Source organism: Mixophyes fleayi, unplaced genomic scaffold, assembly GCF_038048845.1.
Source record: "Mixophyes fleayi isolate aMixFle1 unplaced genomic scaffold, aMixFle1.hap1 Scaffold_322, whole genome shotgun sequence".
Classification (NCBI taxonomy): domain Eukaryota; kingdom Metazoa; phylum Chordata; class Amphibia; order Anura; family Limnodynastidae; genus Mixophyes; species Mixophyes fleayi.
In genome coordinates, this window is record NW_027447240.1 from 15,001 (window position 1) to 32,500 (window position 17,500).

The 17,500-nt window shown below is 49.1% G+C and overlaps 2 non-coding genes and 57 pseudogenes across 2 annotated transcripts; all 59 read right to left on the minus strand.

Annotated features, from left to right (window-relative positions):
• Positions 1-53: 53 nt before the first annotated feature.
• LOC142130639 (5S ribosomal RNA) lies at positions 54-172 on the minus strand (annotated as a pseudogene).
• Positions 173-377: 205 nt separating this feature from the next.
• Positions 378-496, minus strand: LOC142130847 (5S ribosomal RNA; annotated as a pseudogene).
• An 82-nt stretch (positions 497-578) lies between these two features.
• On the minus strand, positions 579-697 carry LOC142130971 (5S ribosomal RNA). The gene has a single exon (XR_012686276.1). It is a non-coding gene; the product is annotated as a 5S ribosomal RNA (ribosomal RNA).
• Positions 698-779: 82 nt separating this feature from the next.
• Positions 780-898, minus strand: LOC142130760 (5S ribosomal RNA; annotated as a pseudogene).
• An 82-nt stretch (positions 899-980) lies between these two features.
• LOC142130933 (5S ribosomal RNA) lies at positions 981-1,099 on the minus strand (annotated as a pseudogene).
• Positions 1,100-1,171: 72 nt separating this feature from the next.
• LOC142130853 (5S ribosomal RNA) lies at positions 1,172-1,290 on the minus strand (annotated as a pseudogene).
• Positions 1,291-1,374: 84 nt separating this feature from the next.
• Positions 1,375-1,493, minus strand: LOC142130902 (5S ribosomal RNA; annotated as a pseudogene).
• Positions 1,494-1,575: 82 nt separating this feature from the next.
• LOC142130947 (5S ribosomal RNA) lies at positions 1,576-1,694 on the minus strand (annotated as a pseudogene).
• Positions 1,695-1,777: 83 nt separating this feature from the next.
• On the minus strand, positions 1,778-1,896 carry LOC142130700 (5S ribosomal RNA; annotated as a pseudogene).
• Positions 1,897-1,976: 80 nt separating this feature from the next.
• LOC142130959 (5S ribosomal RNA) lies at positions 1,977-2,095 on the minus strand (annotated as a pseudogene).
• An 83-nt stretch (positions 2,096-2,178) lies between these two features.
• On the minus strand, positions 2,179-2,297 carry LOC142130858 (5S ribosomal RNA; annotated as a pseudogene).
• A 73-nt stretch (positions 2,298-2,370) lies between these two features.
• Positions 2,371-2,489, minus strand: LOC142130953 (5S ribosomal RNA; annotated as a pseudogene).
• An 82-nt stretch (positions 2,490-2,571) lies between these two features.
• On the minus strand, positions 2,572-2,690 carry LOC142130949 (5S ribosomal RNA; annotated as a pseudogene).
• A 195-nt stretch (positions 2,691-2,885) lies between these two features.
• Positions 2,886-3,004, minus strand: LOC142130720 (5S ribosomal RNA; annotated as a pseudogene).
• Positions 3,005-3,086: 82 nt separating this feature from the next.
• On the minus strand, positions 3,087-3,205 carry LOC142130941 (5S ribosomal RNA; annotated as a pseudogene).
• Positions 3,206-3,289: 84 nt separating this feature from the next.
• Positions 3,290-3,408, minus strand: LOC142130894 (5S ribosomal RNA; annotated as a pseudogene).
• An 83-nt stretch (positions 3,409-3,491) lies between these two features.
• On the minus strand, positions 3,492-3,610 carry LOC142130928 (5S ribosomal RNA; annotated as a pseudogene).
• Positions 3,611-3,693: 83 nt separating this feature from the next.
• Positions 3,694-3,812, minus strand: LOC142130580 (5S ribosomal RNA; annotated as a pseudogene).
• Positions 3,813-3,882: 70 nt separating this feature from the next.
• Positions 3,883-4,001, minus strand: LOC142130872 (5S ribosomal RNA; annotated as a pseudogene).
• An 82-nt stretch (positions 4,002-4,083) lies between these two features.
• Positions 4,084-4,202, minus strand: LOC142130673 (5S ribosomal RNA; annotated as a pseudogene).
• An 82-nt stretch (positions 4,203-4,284) lies between these two features.
• On the minus strand, positions 4,285-4,403 carry LOC142130648 (5S ribosomal RNA; annotated as a pseudogene).
• An 80-nt stretch (positions 4,404-4,483) lies between these two features.
• On the minus strand, positions 4,484-4,602 carry LOC142130864 (5S ribosomal RNA; annotated as a pseudogene).
• Positions 4,603-4,684: 82 nt separating this feature from the next.
• LOC142130848 (5S ribosomal RNA) lies at positions 4,685-4,803 on the minus strand (annotated as a pseudogene).
• Positions 4,804-4,885: 82 nt separating this feature from the next.
• LOC142130972 (5S ribosomal RNA) lies at positions 4,886-5,004 on the minus strand. The gene has a single exon (XR_012686277.1). It is a non-coding gene; the product is annotated as a 5S ribosomal RNA (ribosomal RNA).
• An 82-nt stretch (positions 5,005-5,086) lies between these two features.
• LOC142130761 (5S ribosomal RNA) lies at positions 5,087-5,205 on the minus strand (annotated as a pseudogene).
• Positions 5,206-5,287: 82 nt separating this feature from the next.
• LOC142130934 (5S ribosomal RNA) lies at positions 5,288-5,406 on the minus strand (annotated as a pseudogene).
• A 72-nt stretch (positions 5,407-5,478) lies between these two features.
• On the minus strand, positions 5,479-5,597 carry LOC142130854 (5S ribosomal RNA; annotated as a pseudogene).
• Positions 5,598-5,681: 84 nt separating this feature from the next.
• LOC142130944 (5S ribosomal RNA) lies at positions 5,682-5,800 on the minus strand (annotated as a pseudogene).
• Positions 5,801-5,882: 82 nt separating this feature from the next.
• LOC142130948 (5S ribosomal RNA) lies at positions 5,883-6,001 on the minus strand (annotated as a pseudogene).
• Positions 6,002-6,084: 83 nt separating this feature from the next.
• LOC142130701 (5S ribosomal RNA) lies at positions 6,085-6,203 on the minus strand (annotated as a pseudogene).
• Positions 6,204-6,283: 80 nt separating this feature from the next.
• Positions 6,284-6,402, minus strand: LOC142130960 (5S ribosomal RNA; annotated as a pseudogene).
• An 83-nt stretch (positions 6,403-6,485) lies between these two features.
• Positions 6,486-6,604, minus strand: LOC142130859 (5S ribosomal RNA; annotated as a pseudogene).
• Positions 6,605-6,677: 73 nt separating this feature from the next.
• Positions 6,678-6,796, minus strand: LOC142130955 (5S ribosomal RNA; annotated as a pseudogene).
• An 82-nt stretch (positions 6,797-6,878) lies between these two features.
• LOC142130950 (5S ribosomal RNA) lies at positions 6,879-6,997 on the minus strand (annotated as a pseudogene).
• A 195-nt stretch (positions 6,998-7,192) lies between these two features.
• LOC142130722 (5S ribosomal RNA) lies at positions 7,193-7,311 on the minus strand (annotated as a pseudogene).
• Positions 7,312-7,393: 82 nt separating this feature from the next.
• LOC142130943 (5S ribosomal RNA) lies at positions 7,394-7,512 on the minus strand (annotated as a pseudogene).
• An 84-nt stretch (positions 7,513-7,596) lies between these two features.
• LOC142130895 (5S ribosomal RNA) lies at positions 7,597-7,715 on the minus strand (annotated as a pseudogene).
• An 83-nt stretch (positions 7,716-7,798) lies between these two features.
• Positions 7,799-7,917, minus strand: LOC142130931 (5S ribosomal RNA; annotated as a pseudogene).
• Positions 7,918-8,000: 83 nt separating this feature from the next.
• Positions 8,001-8,119, minus strand: LOC142130581 (5S ribosomal RNA; annotated as a pseudogene).
• A 70-nt stretch (positions 8,120-8,189) lies between these two features.
• Positions 8,190-8,308, minus strand: LOC142130873 (5S ribosomal RNA; annotated as a pseudogene).
• Positions 8,309-8,390: 82 nt separating this feature from the next.
• Positions 8,391-8,509, minus strand: LOC142130748 (5S ribosomal RNA; annotated as a pseudogene).
• Positions 8,510-8,591: 82 nt separating this feature from the next.
• Positions 8,592-8,710, minus strand: LOC142130649 (5S ribosomal RNA; annotated as a pseudogene).
• An 80-nt stretch (positions 8,711-8,790) lies between these two features.
• On the minus strand, positions 8,791-8,909 carry LOC142130865 (5S ribosomal RNA; annotated as a pseudogene).
• An 82-nt stretch (positions 8,910-8,991) lies between these two features.
• LOC142130681 (5S ribosomal RNA) lies at positions 8,992-9,110 on the minus strand (annotated as a pseudogene).
• An 82-nt stretch (positions 9,111-9,192) lies between these two features.
• On the minus strand, positions 9,193-9,311 carry LOC142130669 (5S ribosomal RNA; annotated as a pseudogene).
• A 194-nt stretch (positions 9,312-9,505) lies between these two features.
• Positions 9,506-9,624, minus strand: LOC142130621 (5S ribosomal RNA; annotated as a pseudogene).
• Positions 9,625-9,706: 82 nt separating this feature from the next.
• Positions 9,707-9,825, minus strand: LOC142130890 (5S ribosomal RNA; annotated as a pseudogene).
• An 82-nt stretch (positions 9,826-9,907) lies between these two features.
• Positions 9,908-10,026, minus strand: LOC142130688 (5S ribosomal RNA; annotated as a pseudogene).
• An 81-nt stretch (positions 10,027-10,107) lies between these two features.
• LOC142130742 (5S ribosomal RNA) lies at positions 10,108-10,226 on the minus strand (annotated as a pseudogene).
• Positions 10,227-10,420: 194 nt separating this feature from the next.
• On the minus strand, positions 10,421-10,539 carry LOC142130723 (5S ribosomal RNA; annotated as a pseudogene).
• Positions 10,540-10,620: 81 nt separating this feature from the next.
• Positions 10,621-10,739, minus strand: LOC142130728 (5S ribosomal RNA; annotated as a pseudogene).
• An 82-nt stretch (positions 10,740-10,821) lies between these two features.
• On the minus strand, positions 10,822-10,940 carry LOC142130913 (5S ribosomal RNA; annotated as a pseudogene).
• An 83-nt stretch (positions 10,941-11,023) lies between these two features.
• Positions 11,024-11,142, minus strand: LOC142130914 (5S ribosomal RNA; annotated as a pseudogene).
• Positions 11,143-11,224: 82 nt separating this feature from the next.
• Positions 11,225-11,343, minus strand: LOC142130958 (5S ribosomal RNA; annotated as a pseudogene).
• An 83-nt stretch (positions 11,344-11,426) lies between these two features.
• On the minus strand, positions 11,427-11,545 carry LOC142130939 (5S ribosomal RNA; annotated as a pseudogene).
• Positions 11,546-16,550: 5,005 nt separating this feature from the next.
• On the minus strand, positions 16,551-16,669 carry LOC142130870 (5S ribosomal RNA; annotated as a pseudogene).
• An 82-nt stretch (positions 16,670-16,751) lies between these two features.
• LOC142130910 (5S ribosomal RNA) lies at positions 16,752-16,870 on the minus strand (annotated as a pseudogene).
• Positions 16,871-17,136: 266 nt separating this feature from the next.
• On the minus strand, positions 17,137-17,255 carry LOC142130601 (5S ribosomal RNA; annotated as a pseudogene).
• An 83-nt stretch (positions 17,256-17,338) lies between these two features.
• LOC142130623 (5S ribosomal RNA) lies at positions 17,339-17,457 on the minus strand (annotated as a pseudogene).
• Between the last annotated feature and the right edge of the window lie 43 nt (positions 17,458-17,500).

The following is a 17,500-nucleotide window of genomic DNA, read 5'->3' on the forward strand; positions in this document are numbered from 1 at the left end:
TACATCTCAAAACCAGCATTGAAGGAAGCAAGAACAAGAGAGAGAAAAAAAAAGGCCTACAGCACCTGGTATTCCCAGGTGGTCTCCCATCCAAGTACTAACCAGGCCCAGCCCTGCTTAGCTTCCAAGATCAGACGAGATTGGGCTTGCTTAGGGAGGTGTGGCTGTATGTATTGGCTGCCTACTGACCTACATCTCTTATATATCTCAAAACTAGCATTGAAGGAAGCAAGACTAAGAGAGAGAAAAAAAAAGGCCTACAGCACCTGGAATTCCCAGGTTGCCTCACATGGGTATTGGTTGCCTACTGACCTACATCTCTTATACATCTCAAAACCAGCATTGAAGGAAGCAAGAACAAGAGAGAGACAAAAAAAGGTCTACGGCACCTGGTATTCCCAGGTGGTCTCCCATCCAAGTACTAACCAGGCTCAGCCCTGCTTAGCTTTCAAGATCAGATGAGATTGGTCTTGTACAGGGTGGTGTGGCTGTAGGTATTGGTTCCTTCCTGACCTACATCTCATATACATCTCAAAACCAGCATTGAAGGAAGCAAGAACAAGAGAAAGACAAAAAAAGGTCTACAGCACCTGGTATTCCCAGGTGGTCTCCCATCCAAGTACTAACCAGGCCCAGCCCTGCTTAGCTTCCAAGATCAGATGAGATTGGTCTTGTTCAGGGTGGTGTGGCTGTAGGTATTGGTTCCTTCCTGACCTACATCTCTTATACATCTCAAAACCAGCATTGAAGGAAGCAAGAACAAGAGAGAGAAAAAAAAAGGCCTAAAATACCTGGTATTCCCAGGTGGTCTCCCATCCAAGTACTAACCAGGCCCAGCGCTGCTTAGCTTCCAAGATCAGACGAGATTGGGCTTGTTCAGGGTGGTGTGGCTGTAGGTATTTGTTGCCTACTGACCTACATCTCTTATTCATCTTAAAACCAGCATTGAAGGAAGCAAGAACAAGAGAGAGAAAAAAAAAGGCCTATGGCACCTGGTATTCCCAGGTGGTCTCCCATCCAAGTACTAACCAGGCCCACAGCTGCTTAGCTTCCAAGATCAGACGAGATTAGGCTTGTTCAGGGTGGTGTGGCTGTAGTTATGTGTTGCCTACTGACCTACATCTCAAAACCAGCATTGAAGGAAGCAAGAACAAGAGAGAGAAAAAAAAAAGGCCAACAGCTCCTGGAATTCCCAAGCGGTCTCCCATCCAAGTACTAACCAGGCCCGGCCCTACTTAGCTTCCAAGATCAGACGAGATTGGACTTGTTCAGGAGGGTGTGGCTGTAGGTATTGGTTGCCTACTGACCTACATCTCTTATACATCTCAAAACCAGCATTGAAGGAAGCAAGAACAAGAGAGAGAAAAAAAAAAAGGCCAACAGCTCCTGGAATTCCCAAGTGGTCTCCCATCCAAGTACTAACCAAGCCTAGCCCTGCTTAGCTTCCAAGATCAGATGAGATTGTTCTTGTTCAGGGTGGTGTGGCTGTAGGTATTGGTTGCCTACTGACCTACATCTCTTATACATCTCAAAACCAGCATTGAAGGAAGCAAGAACAAAAGAGAGAAAAAAAAAAGCCTACGGCACCTGGTATTCCCAGGTGGTCTCCCAGCCAAGTACTAACCAGGCCTGGACCTGCTTAGCTTCCAAGATCAGATGAGATTGTTCTTGTTCTGGGTGGTGTGGCTGTAGGTATTGGTTGCCTACTGACCTACATCTCTTATACATCTCAAAACCAGCATTGAAGGAAGCAAGAACAAGAGAGACAGAAAAAAAAGGCCTACAGCACTAAGTATTCCCAGGTGGTCTCCCATACAAGTACTAACCATGCCCAGCCCTGCTTAGCTTCCAAGATCAGGTGAGATTGGGCTTGTTCAGGGTGGTGTGGCTGTAGGTGTTGGTTGCTTACTGACCTACATCTCTTATACATCTCAAAACCAGCATGAAAGGAAGCAGTAATGAGAGAAATAAAAAAATGCCTACAGCACCTGGAATTCCCAGGTGGTCTCCAATCCAAATACTAACCAAGGCCGGCCCTGCTTAGCTTTCAAGATCAGTCAAGATTGGGCTTGTTCAGGGTGGTGTGGCTGTAGGTATTTGTTGCCTACTGACCTACATCTCTCATACATCTCAAAACCAGCATTGAAGGAAGCAAGAACAAGAGAGAGAAAAAAAAAAGGCCTATGGCACCTGGTATTCCCAGGTGGTCTCCCATCCAATTACTAACCAGGCCCGACCCTGCTTAGGTTCCAAGATCAAATGAGATTGGGCTTGTTCAGGGTGGCGTGGCTGTAGTTATTTGTTGCCTACTGACCTACATCTCAAAACCAGCATTGAAGGAAGCAAGAACAAGAGAGAGAAAAAAAAAAAGGCCAACAGCTCCTGGAATTCCCAAGTTGTCTCCCATCCAAGTACTAACCAGGCCCGCCCCTACTTAGCTTCCAAGGTCAGACGAGATTGGACTTGTTCAGGAGGGTGTGGCTGTAGGTATTGGTTGCCTACTGACCTACATCTCTTATACATCTCAAAACTAGCATTGAAGGAAGCAAGAACAAGAGAGAGAAAAAAAAAGGCCTACAGCACTTGGTATTTCCAGGTGGTCTCCCATCCAAGTATTAACCAGGCCTGACCCTGCTTAGCTTCCAAGATCAGACAAGATTGGGCTTGCTCAGTGTGGTGTGGCTGTAGGTATTTGTTACTTACTGACCTACATCTCAAAACCAGCATTGAAGGAAGCAAGAACAAAAGAGAGAAAAAAAAAGGCCTACCGCACCTGGAATTCCCAGGTTGCCTCACATGGGTATTGGTTGCCTACTGACCTACATCTCTTATACATCTCAAAACCAGCATTGAAGGAAGCAAGAACAAGAGAGAGACAAAAAAAAGGACTATGGCACCTGGTATTCCCAGGTGGTCTCCCATCAAAGTACTAACCAGGCCCAGCCCTGCTTAGCTTCCAAGATCAGATGAGATTGGTCTTGTTCAGGGTGGTGTGGCTGTAGGTATTGGGTCCCTCCTGACCAACATCTCTTATACATCTCAAAACCAGCATTGAAGGAAGCAAGAATAAGAGAGAGAAAAAAAAAGGTCTAAAGCACCTGGTATTCCCAGGTGGTCTCCCATCCAAGTACTAACCAGGCCCAGCCCTGCTTAGCTTCCAAGATCAGACAAAATTGTTCTTGTTCAGGGTGGTGTAGCTGTAGGTATTGATTGCCTACTGACCTACATCTCTTATACATCTCAAAACCAGCATTGAAGGAAGCAAGAACAAGAGAGAGAAAAAAAAAAAGGCTTACAGCACCTCAAATTCCCAGGTGGTCTCCCATCCAAGTACTAACCAAGCCCAGCCATGCTTAGCTTCCAAGATCAGTCAAGATTGGGCTTGTTCAGGGTGGTGTGGCTGTAAGTATTTGTTGCCTACTGACCTACATCTCTCATACATCTCAAAACCAGCATTGAAGGAAGCAAGAACAAGAGAGAGAAAAAAAAAAGGCCGATGGCACCTGGTATTCCCAGGTGGTCTCCCATCCAAGTACTAACCAGGCCCGCCCCTGCTTAGCTTCGAAGATCAAACAAGATTGGGCTTGTTCAGGGTGGCGTGGCTGTAGGCATTGGTTGTTTACTGACCTACATGTCTTATACATCTCAAAACCGGCATTGAAGGAAGCAAGAACAAGAGAGAGAGAAAAAAAAGGCCTACAGCACCTGGTATTCCCAGGTGGTCTCCCATCCAAGTACTAACCAGGCCCGGCCCTGCTTAGCTTCCAAGATCAGGTGAGATGGGGCTTATTCAGGGTGGTGTGGCTGTAGGTATTTGTTGCCTACTGACCTACATCTCAAAACTAGCATTGAAGGAAGCAAGAACAAGAGAGAGAAAAAAATGGCCTATGGCACCTGGTATTCCCAGGTGGTCTCCCATCTAAGTACTAATCAGGCATGGCCCTGCTTAGCTTCCAAGATCAGACGAGATTGGGCTTGTTCAGGGTGGTGTGGCCGTGGGTAATGGTTGTCTACTGACCTACATCTCTTATACATCTCAAATCCAGCATTGAAGGAAGCAAGAACAAGAGAGAGAAAAAAAAATGCCTACAGCACCTGGTATTCCCAGGTGGTCTCCCATCCAAGTACTAACCAGGCCCGGCCCTGCTTAGCTTCGAAGATCAGATGAGATTGGGCTTGTTCAGGGTTGTGTGGCTGTAGGTTTTGGTTGTCTACTGACCTACATCTCTTATTCATTTCAAAACCAGCATTGATGGAAGCAAGAACAAGAGAGAGAAAAAAAATGGCCTACGGCACCTGGTATTCCCAGGTGGTCTCCCATCCAAGTACTAACTAGGCCCAGCCCTGCTTACCTTCCAAGATCAGATGAGATTGGGCTTGTTCAGGGTGGCGTGGCTGTAGGTATTGGTTTTCTACTGACCTACATCTCTTATACATCTCAAAACCAGCATTGAAGGAAGCAGTAACGAGAGAAATAAAAGAATGCCTAAGGCACCTGGAATTCCCAGGTGGTCTCCCATCCAAGTACTAACCAGGCCCGGCCCTGCTTAGCTTCCAAAATCAGACAAGATTGGGCTTGTTCAGGGTGGTGTGGCTGTAGGTATTGGTTGCCTACTGACCTACATGTCTTATACATCTCAAAACCAGCATTGAAGGAAGCAAGAACAAGAGAGAGACAAAAAAAGGTCTACGGCACCTGGTATTCCCAGGTGGTCTCCCATCCAAGTACTAACCAGGCTCAGCCCTGCTTAGCTTTCAAGATCAGATGAGATTGGTCTTGTACAGGGTGGTGTGGCTGTAGGTATTGGTTCCTTCCTGACCTACATCTCATATACATCTCAAAACCAGCATTGAAGGAAGCAAGAACAAGAGAAAGACAAAAAAAGGTCTACAGCACCTGGTATTCCCAGGTGGTCTCCCATCCAAGTACTAACCAGGCCCAGCCCTGCTTAGCTTCCAAGATCAGATGAGATTGGTCTTGTTCAGGGTGGTGTGGCTGTAGGTATTGGTTCCTTCCTGACCTACATCTCTTATACATCTCAAAACCAGCATTGAAGGAAGCAAGAACAAGAGAGAGAAAAAAAAAGGCCTAAAATACCTGGTATTCCCAGGTGGTCTCCCATCCAAGTACTAACCAGGCCCAGCGCTGCTTAGCTTCCAAGATCAGACGAGATTGGGCTTGTTCAGGGTGGTGTGGCTGTAGGTATTTGTTGCCTACTGACCTACATCTCTTATTCATCTTAAAACCAGCATTGAAGGAAGCAAGAACAAGAGAGAGAAAAAAAAAGGCCTATGGCACCTGGTATTCCCAGGTGGTCTCCCATCCAAGTACTAACCAGGCCCACAGCTGCTTAGCTTCCAAGATCAGACGAGATTAGGCTTGTTCAGGGTGGTGTGGCTGTAGTTATGTGTTGCCTACTGACCTACATCTCAAAACCAGCATTGAAGGAAGCAAGAACAAGAGAGAGAAAAAAAAAAGGCCAACAGCTCCTGGAATTCCCAAGCGGTCTCCCATCCAAGTACTAACCAGGCCCGGCCCTACTTAGCTTCCAAGATCAGACGAGATTGGACTTGTTCAGGAGGGTGTGGCTGTAGGTATTGGTTGCCTACTGACCTACATCTCTTATACATCTCAAAACCAGCATTGAAGGAAGCAAGAACAAGAGAGAGAAAAAAAAAAAGGCCAACAGCTCCTGGAATTCCCAAGTGGTCTCCCATCCAAGTACTAACCAAGCCTAGCTCTGCTTAGCTTCCAAGATCAGATGAGATTGTTCTTGTTCAGGGTGGTGTGGCTATAGGTATTGGTTGCCTACTGACCTACATCTCTTATACATCTCAAAACCAGCATTGAAGGAAGCAAGAACAAAAGAGAGAAAAAAAAAAGCCTACGGCACCTGGTATTCCCAGGTGGTCTCCCAGCCAAGTACTAACCAGGCCTGGACCTGCTTAGCTTCCAAGATCAGATGAGATTGTTCTTGTTCTGGGTGGTGTGGCTGTAGGTATTGGTTGCCTACTGACCTACATCTCTTATACATCTCAAAACCAGCATTGAAGGAAGCAAGAACAAGAGAGACAGAAAAAAAAGGCCTACAGCACTAAGTATTCCCAGGTGGTCTCCCATACAAGTACTAACCATGCCCAGCCCTGCTTAGCTTCCAAGATCAGGTGAGATTGGGCTTGTTCAGGGTGGTGTGGCTGTAGGTGTTGGTTGCTTACTGACCTACATCTCTTATACATCTCAAAACCAGCATGAAAGGAAGCAGTAATGAGAGAAATAAAAAAATGCCTACAGCACCTGGAATTCCCAGGTGGTCTCCAATCCAAATACTAACCAAGGCCGGCCCTGCTTAGCTTTCAAGATCAGTCAAGATTGGGCTTGTTCAGGGTGGTGTGGCTGTAGGTATTTGTTGCCTACTGACCTACATCTCTCATACATCTCAAAACCAGCATTGAAGGAAGCAAGAACAAGAGAGAGAAAAAAAAAAGGCCTATGGCACCTGGTATTCCCAGGTGGTCTCCCATCCAATTACTAACCAGGCCCGACCCTGCTTAGGTTCCAAGATCAAATGAGATTGGGCTTGTTCAGGGTGGCGTGGCTGTAGTTATTTGTTGCCTACTGACCTACATCTCAAAACCAGCATTGAAGGAAGCAAGAACAAGAGAGAGAAAAAAAAAAAGGCCAACAGCTCCTGGAATTCCCAAGTTGTCTCCCATCCAAGTACTAACCAGGCCCGCCCCTACTTAGCTTCCAAGGTCAGACGAGATTGGACTTGTTCAGGAGGGTGTGGCTGTAGGTATTGGTTGCCTACTGACCTACATCTCTTATACATCTCAAAACTAGCATTGAAGGAAGCAAGAACAAGAGAGAGAAAAAAAAAGGCCTACAGCACTTGGTATTTCCAGGTGGTCTCCCATCCAAGTATTAACCAGGCCTGACCCTGCTTAGCTTCCAAGATCAGACAAGATTGGGCTTGCTCAGTGTGGTGTGGCTGTAGGTATTTGTTACTTACTGACCTACATCTCAAAACCAGCATTGAAGGAAGCAAGAACAAAAGAGAGAAAAAAAAAGGCCTACCGCACCTGGAATTCTCAGGTTGCCTCACATGGGTATTGGTTGCCTACTGACCTACATCTCTTATACATCTCAAAACCAGCATTGAAGGAAGCAAGAACAAGAGAGAGACAAAAAAAAGGACTATGGCACCTGGTATTCCCAGGTGGTCTCCCATCAAAGTACTAACCAGGCCCAGCCCTGCTTAGCTTCCAAGATCAGATGAGATTGGTCTTGTTCAGGGTGGTGTGGCTGTAGGTATTGGGTCCCTCCTGACCAACATCTCTTATACATCTCAAAACCAGCATTGAAGGAAGCAAGAATAAGAGAGAGAAAAAAAAAGGTCTAAAGCACCTGGTATTCCCAGGTGGTCTCCCATCCAAGTACTAACCAGGCCCAGCCCTGCTTAGCTTCCAAGATCAGACAAAATTGTTCTTGTTCAGGGTGGTGTAGCTGTAGGTATTGATTGCCTACTGACCTACATCTCTTATACATCTCAAAACCAGCATTGAAGGAAGCAAGAACAAGAGAGAGAAAAAAAAAAAGGCTTACAGCACCTCAAATTCCCAGGTGGTCTCCCATCCAAGTACTAACCAAGCCCAGCCATGCTTAGCTTCCAAGATCAGTCAAGATTGGGCTTGTTCAGGGTGGTGTGGCTGTAAGTATTTGTTGCCTACTGACCTACATCTCTCATACATCTCAAAACCAGCATTGAAGGAAGCAAGAACAAGAGAGAGAAAAAAAAAAGGCCGATGGCACCTGGTATTCCCAGGTGGTCTCCCATCCAAGTACTAACCAGGCCCGCCCCTGCTTAGCTTCGAAGATCAAACAAGATTGGGCTTGTTCAGGGTGGCGTGGCTGTAGGCATTGGTTGTTTACTGACCTACATGTCTTATACATCTCAAAACCGGCATTGAAGGAAGCAAGAACAAGAGAGAGAGAAAAAAAAGGCCTACAGCACCTGGTATTCCCAGGTGGTCTCCCATCCAAGTACTAACCAGGCCCGGCCCTGCTTAGCTTCCAAGATCAGGTGAGATGGGGCTTATTCAGGGTGGTGTGGCTGTAGGTATTTGTTGCCTACTGACCTACATCTCAAAACTAGCATTGAAGGAAGCAAGAACAAGAGAGAGAAAAAAATGGCCTATGGCACCTGGTATTCCCAGGTGGTCTCCCATCTAAGTACTAATCAGGCATGGCCCTGCTTAGCTTCCAAGATCAGACGAGATTGGGCTTGTTCAGGGTGGTGTGGCCGTGGGTAATGGTTGTCTACTGACCTACATCTCTTATACATCTCAAATCCAGCATTGAAGGAAGCAAGAACAAGAGAGAGAAAAAAAAATGCCTACAGCACCTGGTATTCCCAGGTGGTCTCCCATCCAAGTACTAACCAGGCCCGGCCCTGCTTAGCTTCGAAGATCAGATGAGATTGGGCTTGTTCAGGGTTGCGTGGCTGTAGGTTTTGGTTGTCTACTGACCTACATCTCTTATTCATTTCAAAACCAGCATTGATGGAAGCAAGAACAAGAGAGAGAAAAAAAATGGCCTACGGCACCTGGTATTCCCAGGTGGTCTCCCATCCAAGTACTAACTAGGCCCAGCCCTGCTTACCTTCCAAGATCAGATGAGATTGGGCTTGTTCAGGGTGGCGTGGCTGTAGGTATTGGTTTTCTACTGACCTACATCTCTTATACATCTCAAAACCAGCATTGAAGGAAGCAGTAACGAGAGAAATAAAAGAATGCCTAAGGCACCTGGAATTCCCAGGTGGTCTCCCATCCAAGTACTAACCAGGCCCGGCCCTGCTTAGCTTCCAAAATCAGACAAGATTGGGCTTGTTCAGGGTGGTGTGGCTGTAGGTATTGGTTGCCTACTGACCTACATGTCTTATACATCTCAAAACCAGCATTGAAGGAAGCAAGAACAAGAGAGAGAAAAAAAAAGGCCTACAGCACCTGGTATTCCCAGGTGGTCTCCCATCCAAGTACTAACCAGGCCCAGCCCTGCTTAGCTTCCAAGATCAGACGAGATTAGGCTTGCTTAGGGAGGTGTGGCTGTATGAATTGGCTGCCTACTGACCTACATCTCTTATATATCTCAAAACTAGCATTGAAGGAAGCAAGAACAAGAGAGAGAAAAAAAAAGACCTACAGCACCTGGTATTTCCAGGTGGTCTCCCATCCAAGTATTAACCAGGCCCGACCCTGCTTAGCTTCCAAGATCAGACGAGATTGGGCTTGCTCAGTGTGGTGTGGCTGTAGGTATTTGTTGCCTACTGACCTACATCTCAAAACCAGCATTGAAGAAAGCAAGAACAAGAGAGAGAAAAAAAAAGGCCTACAGCACCTGAAATTCCCAGGTTGCCTCACATGGGTATTGGTTGCCTACTGACCTACATCTCTTATACATCTCAAAACCAGCATTGAAGGAAGCAAGAACAAGAGAGAGACAAAAAAAGGTCTACGGCACCTGGTATTCCCAGGTGGTCTCCCATCCAAGTACTAACCAGGCCCAGCCCTGCTTAGCTTCCAAGATCAGATGAGATTGGTATTGTTCAGGGTGGTGTGGCTGTAGGTATTGGTTCCTTCCTGACCTACATCTCTTATACATCTCAAAACCAGCATTGAAGGAAGCAGGAACAAGAGAGAGAAAAAAAAAGGCCTAAAGCAGCTGGTATTCCCAGGTGGTCTCCCATCCAAGTACTAACCAGGCCCAGCGCTGCTTAGCTTCCAAGATCAGACGAGATTGGGCTTGTTCAGGGTGGTGTGGTTGTAGGTATTTGTTGCCTACTGACCTACATCTCTTATTCATCTTAAAACCAGCATTGAAGGAAGCAAGAACAAGAGAGAGAAAAAAAAAGGCCTACAGCACCTGGTATTCCCAGGTGGTCTCCCATCCAAGTACTAACCAGGCCCAGCCCTGCTTAGCTTCCAAGATCAGACGAGATTAGGCTTGCTTAGGGAGGTGTGGCTGTATGTATTGGCTGCCTACTGACCTACATCTCTTATATATCTCAAAACTAGCATTGAAGGAAGCAAGAACAAGAGAGAGAAAAAAAAGGCCTACAGCACCTGGTATTTCCAGGTGGTCTCCCATCCAAGTATTAACCAGGCCCGACCCTGCTTAGCTTCCAAGATCAGACGAGATTGGGCTTGCTCAGTGTGGTGTGGCTGTAGGTATTTGTTGCCTACTGACCTACATCTCAAAACCAGCATTGAAGAAAGCAAGAACAAGAGAGAGAAAAAAAAAGGCCTACAGCACCTGGAATTCCCAGGTTGCCTCACATGGGTATTGGTTGCCTACTGACCTACATCTCTTATACATCTCAAAACCAGCATTGAAGGAAGCAAGAACAAGAGAGAGACAAAAAAAGGTCTACGGCACCTGGTATTCCCAGGTGGTCTCCCATCCAAGTACTAACCAGGCCCAGCTCTGCTTAGCTTCCAAGATCAGATGAGATTGGTATTGTTCAGGGTGGTGTGGCTGTAGGTATTAGTTCCTTCCTGACCTACATCTCTTATACATCTCAAAACCAGCATTGAAGGAAGCAGGAACAAGAGAGAGAAAAAAAAGGCCTAAAGCACCTGGTATTCCCAGGTGGTCTCCCATCCAAGTACTAACCAGGCCCAGCGCTGCTTAGCTTCCAAGATCAGACGAGATTGGGCTTGTTCAGGGTGGTGTGGTTGTAGGTATTTGTTGCCTACTGACCTACATCTCTTATTCATCTTAAAACCAGCATTGAAGGAAGCAAGAACAAGAGAGAGAAAACAAAAGGCCTATGGCACCTGGTATTCCCAGGTGGTCTCCCATCCAAGTACTAACCAAGCCTGGCCCTGCTTAGCTTCCAAGATCAGATGAGATTGTTCTTGTTCAGGGTGGTGTGGCTGTAGGTATTGGTTGCCTACTGACCTACATCTCTTATACATCTCAAAACCAGCATTGAAGGAAGCAAGAACAAGAGAGAGAAAAAAAAAAGGCTTACAGCACCTTGAATTCCCAGGTGGTCTCCCATCCAAGTACTAACCAAGCCTAGCCCTGCTTAGCTTCCAAGATCAGATGAGATTGTTCTTGTTCAGGGTGGTGTGGCTGTAGGTATTGGTTGCCTACTGACCTACATCTCTTATACATCTCAAAACCAGCATTGAAGGAAGCAAGAACAAAAGAGAGAAAAAAAAAGGCCTACGGCACCTGGTATTCCCAGGTGGTCTCCGAGCCAAGTACTAACCAGGCCTGGCCCTGCTTAGCTTCCAAGATCAGATGAGATTGTTCTTGTTCTGGGTGGTGTGGCTGTAGGTATTGGTTGCCTACTGACCTACATCTCTTATACATCTCAAAACCAGCATTGAAGGAAGCATGAACAAGAGAGAGAAAAAAAAAAGGCCTATGGCACCTGGTATTCCCAGGTGGTCTCCCATCCAAATACTAACCAGGCCCGACCCTGCTTAGTTTCCAAGATCAGATGAGATTAGGCTTGTTCAGGGTGGTGTGGGTGTGGCTGTAGTTATTTGTTGCCTACTGACCTACATCTCAAAACCAGCATTTCCTGCTCTGGACGAGGAAGGACGTGCCGCGCGAGCTCTCCACTGGGGTCATATCCTTGGCTCCTTATTCCCGTGGAGCAGCTCGGCAGCTCTACGTTGTCCTTCCTCCTCTTCCCGCCTCACTTCTCACTTACCTTCACTCACCCGGCTTCAGCTTCAATCGGCGATCCTTACTGCGGCTGCATCCCGCGGTGCCACCTAATCGAGCCCCCGGCTCCGGCCTGCTGCCTCCTGGCTCATCGCTGAATCTCCTGGATCGCTCATTTCCTGGATCTCCGGCCCAGCTGCAACCTCTGGCTATGACCCAGCCGGCTCCTCGCCTCTGCTCCTGGATCTCCGGCCCAACTGTCTCCCCAAGACTCTCTACCTCCTCCGGATCTTCACTGCCTGCACGTCGGTGAGGCCCACTTCCGGCCTGAATCCCCGGCCTCGTGTGCCGGTCTCCTCGCCTGCCTTGTACCGCAGCCGCCTTCTTGCCTCTGCTCCTGGCTTCCCTGGATCTCCGGCCCAGCTGCAACCACTGGCTGTCTTGCCTCCTCCGGATCTTCGCTGCCTGGCCTGCCTGCAAGTCGGTGAGGCCTACTTCCGGCCTGAATCCCTGGCCTCGAGTGCTGGTCTCCTCCCCTGCCTTGAACTGCCGCTGCCATCATCCTCGCCCAGGTCACCTCCTCCTCCACTGATCGCCATCGGATGGTTCCCCCATGCTCCTGGCCTTCAGCGATCCTGCTGGCTCTCCTCTCCTGATGCCCACCTCCTGCCGTGAGTCATCTTCCTCTATCCTCCTCTGATGTCCTCCATGTTCCTGCTCCCCCTCATCTCATCTGGTGCCCTGCTCCCACAACTGTCTCCCTGGAACTGTGACTGACCTCCTCACCGTGACTTTACCTTTTCCCCCTGGATCTGCACCTCCGCCTGCACCTCAGACTTGATTGGTACCAGATACTATTTTTCCGGATTGCATTCTTTATCTGTTTTAGGTACCTGCCATTTTTTGTTTTGCCTTATAATACTTTACCTACCTTTACTCTGTTTTGTTTCTTTTCTTCCTGATTCTACACTCACCTGTTACTTTTTTTTTTTTTTTACTACATATTTTTTACTATTTGTAACTGTTTTTATTCTGACCTGTTTCTTTGCCCTTAGTATCTCTCTGTCCTGTTGCTCCATGCCTTCCACGCCCTAACTTTGTCATTGTCTCCCATTTTGCCATTGTCTCCCATTTTGCCATTGTCTCCCATTTTGCCTTTGTCTCTCATTTTGCCACTGTCCCTCATTTTGCCACTGTCCCTCATTTTGCCACTGTCTCTCATTTTGCCACTGTCTCTCATTTTGCCACTGTCTCTCATTTTGCCACTGTCTCTCATTTTACCACTGTCTCCCATCTTGCCATTGTCTTCCATTTTGCCATTGTCTCCCTGTTGTCTTCCATATCGCCATTGTCTCCCTGCCCTGCTTTATCTATATTTCTCTGTCCTTTCTCTTTATTTCACTCGTTCTTCCTCCACCCTCTTTTTGCCATCTCTCTCCCTACTATGCCTCCCTGCTCTCGTTCCATACCCACACTCTCCCCCCGCCCTACCTCTCCTGCCCGCCCTCCCCCGCGTACTGCCCTTCTTGCTAACCTCATCCCCATCTCCCCCCTCTCCTCTCCCCCCTTCTCATGTGCCCTCTGGAACGCTAGGTCAGTCCGCAACAAACTGACTGCTATCCACGACCTCTTTTTATCCAACTCTCTTAACCTCCTTGCCATTACTGAAACATGGCTCTCCGATTCTGACACCGCCTCCCCCGCTGCCCTCTCCTATGGTGGCCTCACCTTCACCCACTCCGCCAGACCTGGTGCCCGCCCAGGCGGGGGAGTGGGCTTCCTCCTATCCCCCACCTGTACTTTTCGTGTCATCCCCCCTGAACCCTCCCTCTCCTTCTCCTCCTTTGAAGCCCACTCCATCCGCCTCTTTTACCCCATCCATCTCCGTGTCACGGTCATCTACCGCCCCCCTGGCCCCACCTCCCTCTTCCTTGACAACTTTGCTGCCTGGCTTCCTCACCACCTCTCCTCCGACCTCCCCTCCATCATCCTTGGCGACTTTAACTTCCCCATGGACAATCCCACTGACCCAGCTTCCAGCAAACTGCTCACCCTTTCTTCCTCCCTTGGTCTTACCCAATGGACCTCCTCCTCTACCCACTGCCTTGGTCACTCCCTTGACCTTGTCTTCTCCTACCTCTGTAGGCTCTCTGACTTCTCCATCTCTCCCTTTCCTCTATCCGATCACCATCTCCTCTCCTTCTCTCTCTCCTCTTCTCCTGCTCCCCCCCCCTGCCTAAACCTTCTCTATCCATACGCAACCTTGACGCTCTTAACCCGGCCTCTCTGTCCTCCTCTCTCGATACCCTCCTTTCTCCCCTTTCCTCCCTGGCCTGCCCCAACCAGGCGGTCTCCCTCTACAATCTCACCCTCACCTCTGCTCTGGATGCGGTCGCCCCTGCCCACTCCGTCCACCCTCGCTGCTCCAAACCCCAACCCTGGCACTCCAAATTCACCCGCTTCCTCCAAAAATGCTCCCGTACCGCTGAACGCCACTGGAGAAAATCCCGCTCCCTAGCGGACTTCCTCCATTTTAAATTCATCCTTTCATCATACAGCTCTGCCCTCTCTCTTGCTAAACAATCTTTCTTTAAATCCCTCATCTCTTCCCAATCCTCTAACCCCCGCCGCCTCTTCGCCACATTCAGCACTCTCCTGGCCCCACCCCCTCCTCCCAACCCCTCCTCCCTGACTGCCTCCGACTTCGCCTCCTTTTTCTCCTCCAAAATTGAGGCCATCCGACTTGATATCTCCTCCTCCACTCTCTCATCCACCTCCCTCTTTTCCGTACTTCCCCCCCTAGCCACCTTCCCTTCCACTCCTTCCGCCTCACCACCGGTGAGGAAGTCCACTCTATTATTTCATCCTCCCCCCCAACTACCTGTCCCCTGGATCCCATCCCCTCCCACCTTCTTCGCTCCCTTTCCCCCACCACCTGCTCCCACCTCGCTCACCTCTTTAATCTTTCCCTCTCCACCGGCATCTTCCCCTCCTCCTTCAAACATGCTCTCGTATCCCCCATCCTTAAGAAACCTAATCTTGACCCTACTTCTCCCTCTAACTATCGCCCCATTTCACTTCTCCCCTTTGCCTCCAAAATCCTCGAGAGGCTCGTCTGCAGCCGTCTTTCCTCCTACCTTTCCGAACACTACCTCCTTGATCCCCTCCAGTCTGGTTTCCGCCCCCTTCACTCCACTGAAACGGCCCTAGCTAAAGTCACCAACGATCTCCTCTCTGCTAAAGCCAGGGGCCACTTCTCCCTTCTCATCCTCCTCGACCTGTCTGCAGCCTTCGACACCGTCGACCACCCCCTCCTCCTCCACACCCTCCAGTCCTTTGGCCTCTCCGGCCCTGTCCTGTCCTGGTTCACCTCGTACCTTGCTGACCGATCCTTCTCCGTCACCACATCTGGTTCTCTCTCCCCCCCGTCCTCCCTTCCAGTCGGGGTCCCTCAGGGCTCCGTCCTGGGACCCCTACTCTTCTCTCTATACACCTCTTCCCTGGGTGAACTCATCAGCTCCTATGGCCTCAACTACCACCTCTATGCTGACGACACTCAACTATACCTCTCCTCACCTGATCTCTCTCCCTCCCTCCTCTCTAGGGTGTCCGCCTGCCTCTCTGCCATCTCCTCCTGGATGTCCTCTCGATTCCTCAAACTCAACCTCGCCAAAACAGAACTCATAGTCTTTCCTCCCTCTCATACCTCGCCCCCTGCTGACCTCGCTATCACTGTCGACAACACCTCTATCTCCCCTGTCCCCCAACTTCGCTGCCTCGGTGTCATCCTCGACTCCTCTCTCTCCTTCGGCCCCCACATTCTCTCTCTCGCGAAATCCTGCCGCTTCCAGCTGCGTAACATCGCTCGCATCCGGCCCTTCCTCTCCCAGGATGCCACCAAATGTCTTATTCACTCTCTGATCATCTCCCGCTTGGACTACTGCAACCTCCTCCTTACTGGCCTGCCCCAATCTCATCTCGCCCCCCTTCGATCTGTTCTTAACGCAGCTGCTAGGCTTATCTTCCTTTCTCGCCGCTCCGCGTCTGTCTCCCCCCTCTACCTATCCCTTCACTGGCTCCCCTTCCCCTTCAGAATCCTCTTCAAGCTTCTCACTCTTACTTACAAGGCCCTCGCCAACTCCACTGCACCCTACATCTCCACCCTCCTCTCTATTCATGCTCCTTCCCGCCCTCTCCGATCAGCCAATGACCGTCGCCTCTCTTCTCCCCTGATCACCTCCTCCCATGCGCGTATCCAAGACTTTGCCCGCGCTGCCCCCCTCCACTGGAACAAGCTCCCTCCCTCTATCAGAACCTGCCCTAATCTGTCCAGTTTCAAACGGGCTCTAAAAACCCACCTTTTTCTTAAAGCCTTCCAGTCTCCCACTTAACTCCCTACCAGATCTTCTGCCTCTTCCCCTTCACTCCCCTTCTCTTATCCTCCTTCTCTCCCTCCCTCGTGTCTCTCTGTCTGTCTACCCCACCCCTTAGATTGTACGCTCCTTCGAGCAGGGTCACCTCTCCTCCTGTCTTCACCACTTTAACTCTGCTCTCCAGCTACCTTGCCCTCCTCCTCCCCGTTCCCTCTTGCTCCCTCCTCTCCTCTCTGGGGGTTTCCCTGCCCTCCGTGCCCTCTTGAGCTCCGCCGTATGCGGGACCTTCCCCTCTCCCCTCCACCCGCCCCTCTAGCTGTGCTTTGAGATCTCGGAGTTACTGTGCATTTTGTTTACTGTATCGTGCTGTCTCACCTTGTATTGTACTTTGTTTGTCCCTGTACGGCGCTACGGATACCTAGTGGCGCCCTATAAATAAAAATTAATAATAATAATAATAATAATTGAAGAAAGCAAGAACAAGAGAGAGAAAAAAAAAAGGCCAACAGCTCCTGGAATTCCCAAGTGGTCTCCCATCCAAGTACTAGCCAGGCCCGGCCCTGCTTAGCTACCAAGATCAGACAAGATTGGGCTTGTTCAGGGAGGTGTGGCTGTATGTATTGGCTGCCTACTGACCTACATCTCTTATACATCTCAAAACTAGCATTGAAGGAAGCAAGAACAAGAGAGAGAAAAAAAAAGGCCTACGGCACCTGGTATTTCCAGGTGGTCTCCCATCCAAGTATTAACCAGGCCTGACCCTGCTTAGCTTCCAAGATCAGACGAGATTGGGCTTGCTCAGCGTGGTGTGGCTGTAGGTATTTGTTTCCTACTGACCTACATCTCAAAACCAGCATTGAAGGAAGCAAGAACAAGAGAGAGAAAAAAAAAAAGGCTTACAGCACCTCAAATTCCCAGGTGGTCTCCCATCCAAGTACTAACCAAGCCCAGCCCTGCTTAGCATCCAAGATCAGGATTGTTCAGGGTGGTGTGGCTGTAGGTATTTGTTACCTACTGACCTACATCTCTCATACATCTCAAAACCAGCATTGAAGGAAGCAAGAACAAGAGAGAGAAAAAAAAAAAGGCCTACGGCACCTGGTATTCCCAGGTGGTCTCCCATCCAAGTACTAACCAGGCCCGCCCCTGCTTAGCTTCCAAGATCAGACGAGATTGGGCTTGTTCAGGGTGGTGAGGCTGTAGGTGTTGGTTGATTACAGACCTACATCTCTTATACATCTCAAAACCAGCATTGAAGGAAGCAAGAACAAGAGAGAGAGAAAAAAAAGGCCTACAGCACCTGGTATTCCCAGGTGTTCTCCCATCCAAGTACTAACCAGGCCCGGCCCTGCTTAGCTTCCAAGATCAGGTGAGATTGGGCTTGTTCAGGGTGGTGTGGCTGTAGGTATTTGTTGCCTACTGACCTACATCTCAAAACCAGCATTGAAGG